Here is a 12,899-nt window from a genome sequence, read left to right as displayed (position 1 = left end):
CGTTTATTTACTTGCGTATGGTATATGACTGTATATATTTTTAAATTACTAAGTTGCATATTTGGTGTGGTCTGTTTCTTTTCTTAATATTTATGCATTTCCGATTCCTCTCCAACACGCTAGCAACAGATTAATGCTAATGCCAGCATGCTAACATTCACACAATGAAAACTCTACCGTCATTGCATTCTTTGCTTACCATGGTTTCCATCATAGCATTAGCATGCTAAGATTATTTGTAGAAACCACTCAAGTTGTTTCCTTCCTGAAGGAGGTCTAAAATGGGAAATGGACATCGTTTCGTGGAAGTCCATCCAATCGTCAAGATATATGTTGAGTTGTTAAAGTATTTCACATCATTGGCGATAGTAGGTAAACAGTTAACAATTCAATAGGATCACATTTCTCGGGACCATGAATGTATGTTCCACATTTTATAGCGAACCATTCAGTCTTCAAATGGGTGGACCTATGTATGTGACTGTGTCTATAGCCCCCCTGATGGTGACGCTTAAAATCGATAACAAGAAGGGAAAAGTTGACATACCAAATACCAAAGCACCATTTATGTCCCTTCCCATTGTCAACGATTACATTAAATACTGCAAGTGCCTGTTGCTCTGTAGCCTCATCTGACACTGCATAGAAAATAATTCATTTGCGGTTGACACATGAACAAGCCCTAAAACCTCTTAAGAAAGGCAGAGAGAAGCTGAATGAGCTCAGGCTGGGGGTGTGTTTTAATGTGTATTGGGATCCGCCCTTTAGGAAGGCATCTATTAACACCAATTGTAACCTCACTACCTTGGAACCTGTCTCCAGCTGTTAGCACCCTGCCACCTCCATTCACCTCGGTGACACACACGTCTTTAACACACCGTTGTCTCAAACTTACACACACGTTGATCTACGTACCCACATACAGCACCAGCAGCACTTTACTGAACAAAAGGCAATCTTAGATCTGGTGACGTTTCCTTTTTTTTTCTTCTTGATGCGCCACTTCATCTGTCCTCATAAGGAAGTTAAGAGAAGAGGGGGGAGAGAGAAGGAGGTAAACAGAGAGGAATTCAGGTAGAATACAACTTTAAAGAAGGCTACAAACACATGGGCATTATGTGTGGCCTTGTATGCAAACTGAATGGATGTTGATTACACACAGTTGAACAAAATCAAATTGATTCTAGATTCTGAATATCAGATACATAAATGTTGTGCTGGCTTTAACAATACCATTTTGAACAGGCTTGCAAACCCAAGAAAAAGTGATAACATTTTGAGTGCTTGTTTTCTCTCTCCTACACTTGGCTTGAAGTCCCATTAAGACGTGTAAGGTGCAGTTGCCACGATGATGTGAGCATCAGTGGGAAGGTGTGATACATTTGTGGTTTTTCTAAAAGGGGTAAAATGCATCAAGGCCCTGCAAGTAGTGAAACAAATGAAGGTTTTTCTAAATCTGTCTCATTCAAAATAACAAGGGGCGAACCACGCTAATGTTAGCTCACTTTTACAAGGTACATAACTTGCAAGTGATACCAAACAAATGTGCTTAAATCAGTTCGCTTTACAACCATGTGTTCAAGCATGGTCTTGCTTCAAGTGCAGGTTCAACAAGTTTGCATGTGTAATAAAAAACAAAAAACTGTGAAAATCGACACAAAAGAAGCCAAATGCCTGTTTCCTACATTTCCCATAATGCCGCCCAATAGCATATAAGTCCCTGCCTTGTTTTACGTTTAGCTGATGCCTTTATCCAAAGCGGCTAACATACATTTCAATGACCTATAAACCATGCCGACGAGAGCATTTTGGGATACATTAGGAGAAATATCCGTCCACAGAACGCAATTTATATCTCTCTAAACGATCATTAAAAGGTCCAATTGTCAATTTATTAGGCAAACAAGGACAATTCATTTCCAGGATATCAAGGGTGTGGATGTGATTAAGAGAAGAAGGGTCGCTACAAAGAAAAGGAGAGACACATTCAGAGTGTTTTCAGGTCTTCTGAGGATCGAGCCCACGAGTGTCTGGGTGGCAGCTGCTGACAGGTGAGGATGTCTTTTCTCAACAGGTGTGAGGAAGCCGGTGGAGATATGAAGACAGATAACGCAGGCAGGCAGCACAAACAACTCAGGAGGAGAGTGAGGAAGATGGAGGAAAACCGCAGACGAGGTGTGTGCACAACCGCAGCCACATTCTCAGCCTGCAAACACCCTTTCACCACTTCCAGTGTCACCCCCTCCCACACACACTTATCTCCCCCAAATCTGAAGGAGGCGGATGCTCTGAGGATCTACTCATCGCCAGCTCGGGCATAATTAGTGGAAGACATGCAGCCAGCCGCTGCCCGAGCTCACTAACACACGTTTGGTCCCAAAACAAACAAAGCAGCCATCTAGAACAAACAGTGGTAATGCGCTGAAGTCAACCCTGCATCTTATCAGGAGCTCTTCACACACTCCTGAGCTCTGTGCATGAAGTTTCATTATAATGTTACATCAGATACAAAGCAATGCAAACACAAAGTGGGCCGAAGCAATGCAGGCAGGTTTATTTATACACCACTTTTAGACAGCAAAGAAAATCAAGATCGCTTGATAAAAAACTTTAAAGGGGGCCTATCCTGGTTTTATGGGTTTTCCCTTTCCTGTACTGTTACATAGGTTTTTGTGCATTTAAATCAGGGGTGTCAAACTCAATTTCATCGCGGGCCACATTAGAATTATACTCAGAGGGTCGGTGGTAACTTTAAGACTATATAAATATACATAGATAAATATACATAATAAATATAAAATAATGTATTATTTTACAATATTTCCTCTGCATTGGATTATTATCGGATAACTTCATAATGAACTACGTCTGTAAGCAGAAGTCTAGGGAAAATAATTGTGCATGTCACAAAATGAGATGCATTGTGGGACATGTAGTTCATGGGCAACGTTCTCCTGTAAATCGGCACGTAACATTATAATACACTTATTATATTCTTTGCAAGCTCTTGTGGGCCACATAAAATGAAGTGGCGGGCCGGATTTAGCCCCCAGGCCTTGAGTTTGACATCCCTGATTTAAATGTTCTGCAAAGGCTGTGAGTAGTGGACCAATCACAACAGAGCCGGCCAGGTAACCAATGAGAGCGGACAGGGCTCTCGAAAGCACTTTTAAACATTAAAGCAGGACATGTCACAGTAGAGGCAAAACATACAAATATGGAACCTGAACATTAGCGAATAGGGCCCCTTAACGGCAGGATATACGGCAAAGACAGTCAATAAAAAGCCAAGAGGAAATAAATAAAAAAATGCTAAAGTAGAATAAGACAGGTGTAAATTACAAGACTAAAAGTAATTAGTGTAAGATATGAAGTTATTTGATTTAATAAAAGGCAGTGGCAATCAGTAGAGGAGCAGCATGTGCACAATGCATTCATCTAAGCCTTGCTAATGAACATACTTTGGGGATCATGCTATAATCTGATTGTTTTGAATGTTATAAAGACAAAGAAATCAACATCTGTGATGGAGATAATTCCTGAATGGTTTTTACAAAAACATTTGATCTTGAAAATTGTACATTCAATACTAAAAGACAAACAATATGCAACGTAGCATCGACACCATTCTGCATTACAAAGGGCAGGATGGATGGGTCCGGACAGAGGACAAAGCTTCCCGTCTACCCGGCCAGATGGACACCTTCGTCGTTGTGAGACCTCCAAGCTGGCCTCAGTCCATGCGCAACCGCAATATCTGTCCCCAGGGAAACAAGGCTATCTCTTGGTGTACAGGTAGCAGAGGAGGGGGGAAGCCGGGGGTCAGCATCCTGCCTCTAAACCTGGAAGAGGAAACTAATCCGGGGTCAAAGAGGGCCACGGTGTTGAGTGAAACTTCTCATAGGGACGGGGTATTCAAAGTGTATTCCCCTCCGTCTAACTCCACCATCTTCATTAAAACTCTGCACCTGGGCCCGAGACTGATCCATGGGGAACCCCCTCATGGCCACCGCCAGTCAGGCCTCTAAATCTGTCCCCTGCCCCTTATTCACTCTCCACTTATCCCTCCTTCCGCCCTTCTTCTATCATTTTTCGCCATTTTGGGTCAAGCTATATTGAGCCAACAGGGACAGGAAAGGGATGAGATGGGATTAGGGAGATAACGGGAGTTGGGTTTGTCGTCGGCACAGAAAAATGGTCGCTTTGGTCCGCGGTTGTTGCTCTCACAATTAATAAAGGGATGTAATCAGAGACGTTTTCAACGCTTCTACTGGGTTTCAGGATCCCGGCTGCCAGTTGTCATCCAGTGTTGAGAGGTCTTACGATGACAAGACACACACACACACACACACACACACACACACACACACACACACACACACACACACGCACACACACGCATTTGCGACATAACATCAAATTCTTTAACCCCTTTCAAAACTGAAACACAAAGGCTAAATCTGCTAGCTTCAACTATATAGATTTCCCATGATGTACATTTTTTATTGTGGCATTGTTTAGACGTGACAGTACACTTTTGAAAATATATTTATAATGTGTAAGATGCTTGGCTCGATAATAAAGCCTAAATGTAACCTGTCATCAGTCCATTCAGACATTTGCCCTGTTGAAGCTATTATTATACAGGAATGTTACAATGCCCAACAAACTTAGATTTTTAAGGAAGATTATTATGCTGTATGGATTAAATACAAATCTGTTACATTCGGAGAGTACATTTGAAAGTCGGGATGTCAAAAATAAAGTTAAGATCTTGAAAATAAAGTTAAAATACCATATTGAGAATACAGGTAAAATGTTGGGAATAAACCTGTAAAGTAATAACATGTCAAAGTCAACTGAGTCTGAGGTATGTTTTATTGTGAAGCATAAGAGTTATTTGTACTCAGATTAATGCTATTTTACTACCATCCCTGTAGGTTTGTCCGCAGGCCCAAACCATATGTCCTGCCTGGAGTGTGTTTACTCCAAAAACCATTCCCTCTGAGGAACTCTCCACCGCCAGCCCGGCTCCGTCTGAATCTGTGTTATTGTTACTGGTAGCATTACCACGCTTAAGTACGACAACATAATTTGTAACAATAAGAACAAATTAGCTCGATGCCGTCTGTGTACAACGTTTACTTATAGCTCTGTGAGCGACCAACACACACACACACACACACACACACACACACACACACACACACACACACACACACACACACACACACACACACACACAGTCATAGGAACAAGTAAGCAGCCAAAGCACATGAGCAAGTCTCACTACAGTTGGTCTCCCAAACACAGGCTGGCTCAGATTTCAGGCCTTGTGGTCACCAAAATGTATATCGACGTACACATCAGGCGGGATGTCACTACTGTTTACAGGAACATGATTTATGGGGCTTTTTGGGGAGAAGAGGAAAGGCTGATATGGTTTGAATGACTTTCCGAGAGGAGGTCAAGCCAACGTGGCCATTCAATAAAGCCCTAGAAACTACATCACTGAGGATTATTTATCCAGGGAAGTACAGTTTTTCATTTCCATTTTGACATTTAATGACATCAAAGCGCTGTAAGAGAATTAGTCTACGCAGTAAGGTTTTTTTGTCTTGTGGTTTGTTGGTTGTGAAAACCTGGCATGATGCTTGTGCAAATGCCAGGCATAACTGCATATGCGTAAGGTAAACATAGTGTGCATGTTGTCAAATAAAGCAAGCGTAGCAGACTGTGGAAGATCTATGTTCCTGTATGGTGTCTCATATGACAGGCTCTTTGTGTCGAGAGAGAGCAACTGGTCCAACTGGTACGGCACCTTTTTTTATTTAGACTAAATGCATACATCCATGCGTGTGTGTGCGTATAGGCTCATACTGCATACAGGACATGGAGAGCTTGAGCACACGTGCAAACTTCCCCTGTGTATTCTCAAAACACTGACGACTTAGGCAAATATGCCATGATGGAGGCATGGAGGCATGGTGGCGTATTGTCAGTGTAGATAGACAGCGAGATAAAAAGCTCTCGCACAGGAAAAAGAAAAGAAGTCCACTCACAGCTTAACAGATATAAGGGCATGTGTCTTTCCACATGACAGATTTCATCCTGAGCCTTTAGAAATTCATCCATATGATACAGAAAACAAAGATACAGAGAAAGAAAGCGTTATAATTAATGATCTGTACAATGGAGATGTTTTTCTTGGAGGAGGAGTTTTAATGGTTAAATAGAAAAGAAACACAAACATCCGCTCTGTGTCTCTTTTGAGTTCTCATTCATAACACTCCGTTCGATGTCTCACTATGGGATGCGCCTCATCGCGGAGCAAACAGAAGCATTAATCTCATTACGCCAATCCTGATTGGCTGGTGATCTTGACGTCAGCGTCAGGGAATCCACCCCCTATAAGTAGCTTGCGCTACGCCGCATGCGTCATTCAAACACCTCTTCTCGCTTCAGAGCACATCTCGAAAAAGATCAGTAGCTAGCTAGCTTAACGGTCCACAGACTGATTTACGAAGCTAACCTTCGGTCGACGGGCGCTCGCCGGCTACTTCTATATATACTTCTGCAAGAAGACTGTTAATACCAACACACCAGTTAGTATTGCAAATCGACCTCGCCGTTTTCTCCTCGGGAATAAAGGTAAGGTTTTGATTTTTTCAAGCTAGCAACACACGTGTTGCTAGCTTGTCTTCCCTCACTACCGACACCACGGTAGCGAGGACGTTTTTTCTTTTTCTCTCTCACACCAGAGGAGGGGAAGATAAAAAGGGTATTAACACACCAGTTAATATTCTTTGAGAATAAAATTCTACACCGTCGTTTTTTCTCCGGATTAACGACAGTTGGGGAAGTATTTTTTCTCAGCAACGTACCTGTTACGAGCGGGTCCTCTCCACGCCGTCACCACGGCGACCGAGATGGACGCTTCTCTCCCTCACACCAGAGGAGTCAGGGACTCGGAGGCTCGGCTCTGTGGCTGCGGGTTGAAGATATCAGGCACAGACTCACACCAGGTCTGCTCGTCCTGTCTCGGGCTGGAACACGCCCAGGAGGCTATCGACAACCCCGGCTCGTGCGGACATTGTGCCCGCTTCACCATCAAGAGCCTCCGCCGACGGCTAGCACGCCAAGCTAGCTTGTCGGGTCAGGACTCCCTCATGTCCTCTGATTTACCGGACGGAAATCAGGACACGGGGGCGTCCACCACAGAGATGGAGCCCCGCACTGTGTCGGTCTGGGGCTCATCAGTAGTGGCAGCTGCAGAACCGGAGTCCCGCGCCGTGTCAGGCTGGGACTCAGTGGCAGCGAGGGACGTGCGAGCGGAGCCCCGCGCTGTGTCAAGCTGGGGCTCCCAACTGGACCTCACCATGGTCTCGCCCGCGGATGATGTCCCGGAGTTGGACTACATGGAGGACGAAGAGGATGAAACCTCTGGATTCCTCCTGTCCGACTCTGATGAGCAAGACGATGATGTCTTCGTGTCATCAGCTCAGGCTGCAAAGCCGGGAGCGATGGCTGCTCTCCCGGGCGATAGCACACCAGCTTTGCCCTGTCTGAGTATAGACCTGCAGGCCGTGTGTCAGCGTGCCGCAGCCAGCCTAGACATCCCATGGCCCGAAATGGCCAAGGAGACCTACAGGTCCCGTTACGAGGGGAAAAATTTGCCCCAAGCAACGAGGACAAAGAGGCAACTCCTGCCGGTCTTCCCGGAGATGTTGGATGAGGTGTCGATCTCGTGGAGAGACCGGCCCTTCAGCAACAAGGCCCCAATCCAGGGTGCCTCCTCCCCTAGACTGCGACGGTATGGAGAGGCTCGGCCTGCTCCGCATACCGCCGATGGAACCGCTGGTGGCAGCTCACCTCCTCCCGAGGATGGCGACTACACCGAGCAGGAACCCCACGCTGCCGGCAAAGGCGGACCGGTTCCAGTCAACCATGACTGAACGGTCCTACAGAGCCGCAGCATTGTCTGCCAGGGCTTTGAACATTTCCTCGCTGCTAACCGCTTACCAAGCGGAGCTCTGCGAGGATCTATCGAGTAATCCTGGACCGGCAGTACTGGACGAGATAGCCGCGATCACGGACATCTGTCTCCGCGTTCAACGCTGCGCCGTCCAGGCCACGGGAAAGGCAATGGGAATTATGGTGGTGCAGGAAAGAGCTAGATGGCTCAACCTCACCAACCTCCCAAAACCGGGAAAGAGAGGATGTGCTGGACATGCCCATCGTTCCCGAGGGGATTTTCGGATCTGCGCTCGCTTCTATGCAGAAGAGATGCGAGTCCAAGAAGAAGGAAGACGAGGCCCTCCACCTCTGTCTTCCTCGATGGGTCGAGCCGCTGCCTTCACAGCGGCAGTCCCTCGCCCAAGCTACCTCAGCTGCTCGGTTTAAAGTACCGAAACAGCAGAGGTCACGGCCCGCCCCGAGTCCCCAGCCCAGGCAGGAGACGAGGGCGAATTGGCCCAGAAAGTCTCCGGTTCCGGCTGCAGCCCAGGCGCAGCCAACCCGGAATTTCGGCCAGCAGGCGAGGAAGAAGAAGCTGGCGGCCTGACAGCCTCCTCTTCTTCCCTCGGTGACGGAGCTGGAAGGTTCCCCAGCTCCAGATGTGTTCCCGCTGCCTCGAGAGATGCCTCAAAGCCATCCTCAAGTGCACCAAAACACATGTCACAATATTGCTCTGTTTTCTCGGATAAAGCATTTTCCGCTGACGCATCCAGGCCTCAGGCTGAGGGCGCAGCTCAGAAAAATGAAAGAGAAAACAATAAAACCAATAAACAGCCCCACATTTGTCCCCCTTTTGAGAGCAGCTACGGCCTCTCTCAAAAGGCGGATGATGAACGGGTCTGTGAAGGCACCGCCGCCACGCGCATGCGCAGTAACGACTGGGGCTGTGAGGCTACCACCGTCACGTGCAGGCACAGTGCCGGCTGGGGTTGTGAAGGCACCTCCGTCACGCGCATGCGCAGTGTCGGTGGGGACTGTCAAATCGGGGTACCACCGTGTTCAGACACTAGAGGGCCCCATAACACAACAAATAGAGACTCAGAGGGCAAAAGACGTGACATCTCCGCTGGCTCTAAGGAGCGAACAGTGGAAGATGCTCACAACGTCTGCTTGGGTGTTCAAGACAGTTACACGGGGTTACAGACTCCAATTCGCTGTCACCCCCCCTTGCTTCTCGGGCGTTCTGTATTCACAGGCCCGAGGGGAGTCAGCCCACATTATAGAAAGAGAGATTCTCTCACTTCTAGAAAAGGAGGCTATATCTATAATACCCGCCGAGCAGAGTCAGAGCGGCTTTTATTCCAAGTATTTCCTCGTTCCCAAACGGGGAGGGAACGGAATTCGGCCAATACTAGATTTGAGGGCTCTGAACAATATCTAAGAAGATACAAATTCAGAATGCTCACTCACACATCTCTGCTGCGTCTCGTGCGACAAAACGACTGGTTTACATCAGTCAACCTGAAAGATGCGTATTTCCACATCCCAGTATATTACCCACACAGGAAATATCTGAGGTTCGCATTTCAGGGGATCTGTTACGAATACAGAGTACTTCCCTTCGGTCTGTCTCTCAGTCCAAGAGTGTTTGTACGATGTACGGAAGCCGCGATAGCCCGTTAAGACAACAGGGTATTCGCCTGGCAACCTACCTAGACGACTGGCTGCTTCTCGCACAGTCGGAACAGGAGACTATTACGCAGACAAATGTCCTCGTAAAGCAACTGCTCAACCTGGGTTTCATAATAAACACAGAAAAGAGCATGTTGTGCCCGGCACAGACTGTACTCTTCCTGGGTTTACACCTGAACTCGGTGCCCAGCCCGCCTGTCAGCGGAAAGAGTGAAAGCTTTCAGAGCTTGCCTCGCTCATTTCCAGCTGCGCAAACATGTTCTTTTCAGATCATGCCTGCGGTTACTGGGGCTCATGGCGTCAGCCATCCTGGTTGTACGGCTGGGACGGTTACACATGAGGGAGTTTCAGCGCTGGGTAGCCGCTCTAAAACTAAACCCCGCGCGTCATGGAGCACGGAGAGTGATGGTTACTGTGAAATGCGTAATGGCACTGCGCCACTGGCTGCACCCGACTTTTCTGGTAAGGGGCGTGCCTATGGGTGCTGTCCTTTCACGGAAGGTGGTCACCACAGACGCATGTCTGACAGGCTGGGGAGGTATTTACGAAGGTCGTCCGGTGAGGGGTCTCTGGAGCAGAGACCTCCAGCGGTCGCACATAAATTACCTGGAGCTTTTAGCGGTGTTCCTCACCCTAAAACGCTTTCTGCCTTTTCTCAGAGGACACCATGTCCTTGTGAGGACGGACAATACGACCACAATATCGTATATAAACCGACAAGGGGGTTTGCGCTCTCTCCAGTTACACATGCTGGCACGCAAACTGATCTTGTGGAGCTGCGGCCGTCTCCTCTCTCTGAGAGCGACGCACGTACCGGGTGTGATGAACCTCGGTGCAGACCTGCTGTCCAGAGGTGTACCACTATATGCAGACTGGACTCTACATCCAATGATTGTGAGCCAGCTGTGGGTGCGTTACGGCCGAGCCGCGGTAGATCTGTTCGCATCAAAAGAAAATGCTCACTGTCAGCTTTTCTTTTCAATGCGCGATCAAAACGCACCATTAGGCGTGGACGCGCTCGCGCACATTTGGCCTCCGGTCCTCCTGCTTCCTCCACTAGGTCTCTTTATGACTGTAAGTGGAGGGTGTTTGAGGACTAGTGCCTTCAAAAAGGGCACACCTCTTTTCAATGCCCTGTGGGAGTGATTTTATCATTTCTACAGGACCTAATTGATCAACACAGAGCTTTCTCCACGATCGAAGTCTACCTGGCTGCTATTGCTGCATGCCATGTGGGTTTTGAGGGTAAGACGGCTGGCCAGCATCCTCTGGTCTGCCGTTTTATGAAGGGAGCTTGCAGGCTCCTTCCTGTTTCCAGGTCACTGGTGCCCTTATGGGACTTGACAGTGGTTTTAGATGGGCTCACTCGAGCCCCATTTGAACCCCTGGAAGAAGCTGACATGAAGCACCTGTCACTCAAGACAGTGCTGTTACTGACCCTGGCATCCGCCAAGCGAGTCAGTGACATTCATGCGCTATCTGTACATCCTTCATGCACTCAGTTCGCCCGAGGGTTAACGAGAGTGTTGCTGAAGCCCAACCCTGCCTTTATACCTAAGGTGGTTGGTTCATGTACCCCCTTTGACATTGAGGTATTTCCTCCGCCGCTGTGTCCCTCCGGGGAACAGCAGCCGAATTTGCTATGTCCAGTCCGTACTTTACGCACTTATATGGACAGATCAAAAGAGTTTCGTCATAATGACCAACTCTTTGTGTCCTGGGCTAACCCTCAGAAGGGCAAGCCTGTTACTAAGCAACGGCTCTCTCACTGGATTGTGGAGGCAATTGCTTTGGCTTACACGAGTCAGGGTCTGCAGGCACCTTCGGGTTTGCGTGCTCATTCGACTCGTGGTCTGGCTACATCCTGGGCTTTGTTCAAGGGTGTTTCCATCCAAGACATTTGTGCAGCAGCGAGCTGGTCCTCGCCGCTCACTTTTGTCCGCTTTTACAGATTAGACGTCTTTGCTCCCAGTGTGGCCCATGCAGTGCTGGGCCCCCTGCTGAGTTAGAGCTCTAACTGTTAAGTTCTGGTTGGTCTTGGTGACTTTTGAGATAAGCTCGTCTGGCAATTCGGGAGCTACAATATCCCATAGTGAGACATCGAACGGAGTGTTATGAATGAGAACTATAGGTTACTTACGTAACCCCAGTTCTCAGAGTAACATGAAGTGAGATGTCTCACCAGACGGCCCTCCTTGCTATGGTGAAGCGAGAAGAGGTGCTTATTTTGAATGACGCATGCGGCGTAGCGCAAGCTACTTATAGGGGGTGGATTCCCTGACGCTGACGTCAAGATCACCAGCCAATCAGGATTGGCGTAATGAGATTAATGCTTCTGTTTGCTCCGCGATGAGGCGCATCCCATAGTGAGACATCTCACTTCATGTTACTCTGAGAACTGGGGTTACGTAAGTAACCTATAGTTTCCTGCTTACCTATTGCAGATTCAGTCTTCCCAGCCTGGTGCAGGTCTTCAATTTTGTTTCTGGTGTCCTTTGACAGCTCTTTGGTCTTGGTCTTAGTGGAGTTTGGAGTGTGACTGTTTGAGGTTGTGGACAGGTGTCTTTTATACTGATAACGAGTTCAAACAGGTGCCATTAATACAGTTAACAAGTGGAGGACAGAGGAGGCTCTTAAAGAAGAAGTTACAGGTCTGTGAGAGCCAGAAATCTTGTTTTGTTTGTAGGTGACCAAATACTTATTTTACCGAGGAATTTACCAATTAATTCATTAAAAATCCTACAATGTGATTTCCTGGATTCTTTCCCTCCATTCTGTCTCTCATAGTTGAGGTGTACCTAGGATGAAAATTACAGGCCTCTCTCATCTTTTTAAGTGGGAGAACTTGCACAATTTGTGGCTGACTAAATACTCTTTTGCCCCACTGTATATATATAAAACAAAACAAAAAGGGCCTAGATAAACGGGGTATACAACCAAATCATAGTTTTTAATAAGTGCTGGTTAATAATACATTTAAAATGTTAATAATATATTTAAAATGTTCAAAGTACAGTTTCAGTGCAGTAGCAGCGGAGATGGGCAGAAAAGAGATGGGCATTAGATATTATATCGTAATGAATCCCAATTCTTGCTGCTCAGAGTTCAATAATGGGATTTTCTATAATAACGTTGATGTTGTGTAACCTCACAAACGTCAAAGTCTTTACAAAATGTAAACATCTCTAATGTCCAGTATGCAATCTCTAAAGCTGATGAAAACACTATTTTTCACATTAATATTAACCGTG

Source organism: Notothenia rossii (assembly GCF_949606895.1).
Source record: "Notothenia rossii genome assembly, chromosome: 6".
NCBI classification, from domain to species: domain Eukaryota; kingdom Metazoa; phylum Chordata; class Actinopteri; order Perciformes; family Nototheniidae; genus Notothenia; species Notothenia rossii.
Note: the sequence above shows the minus strand (reverse complement) of the source record.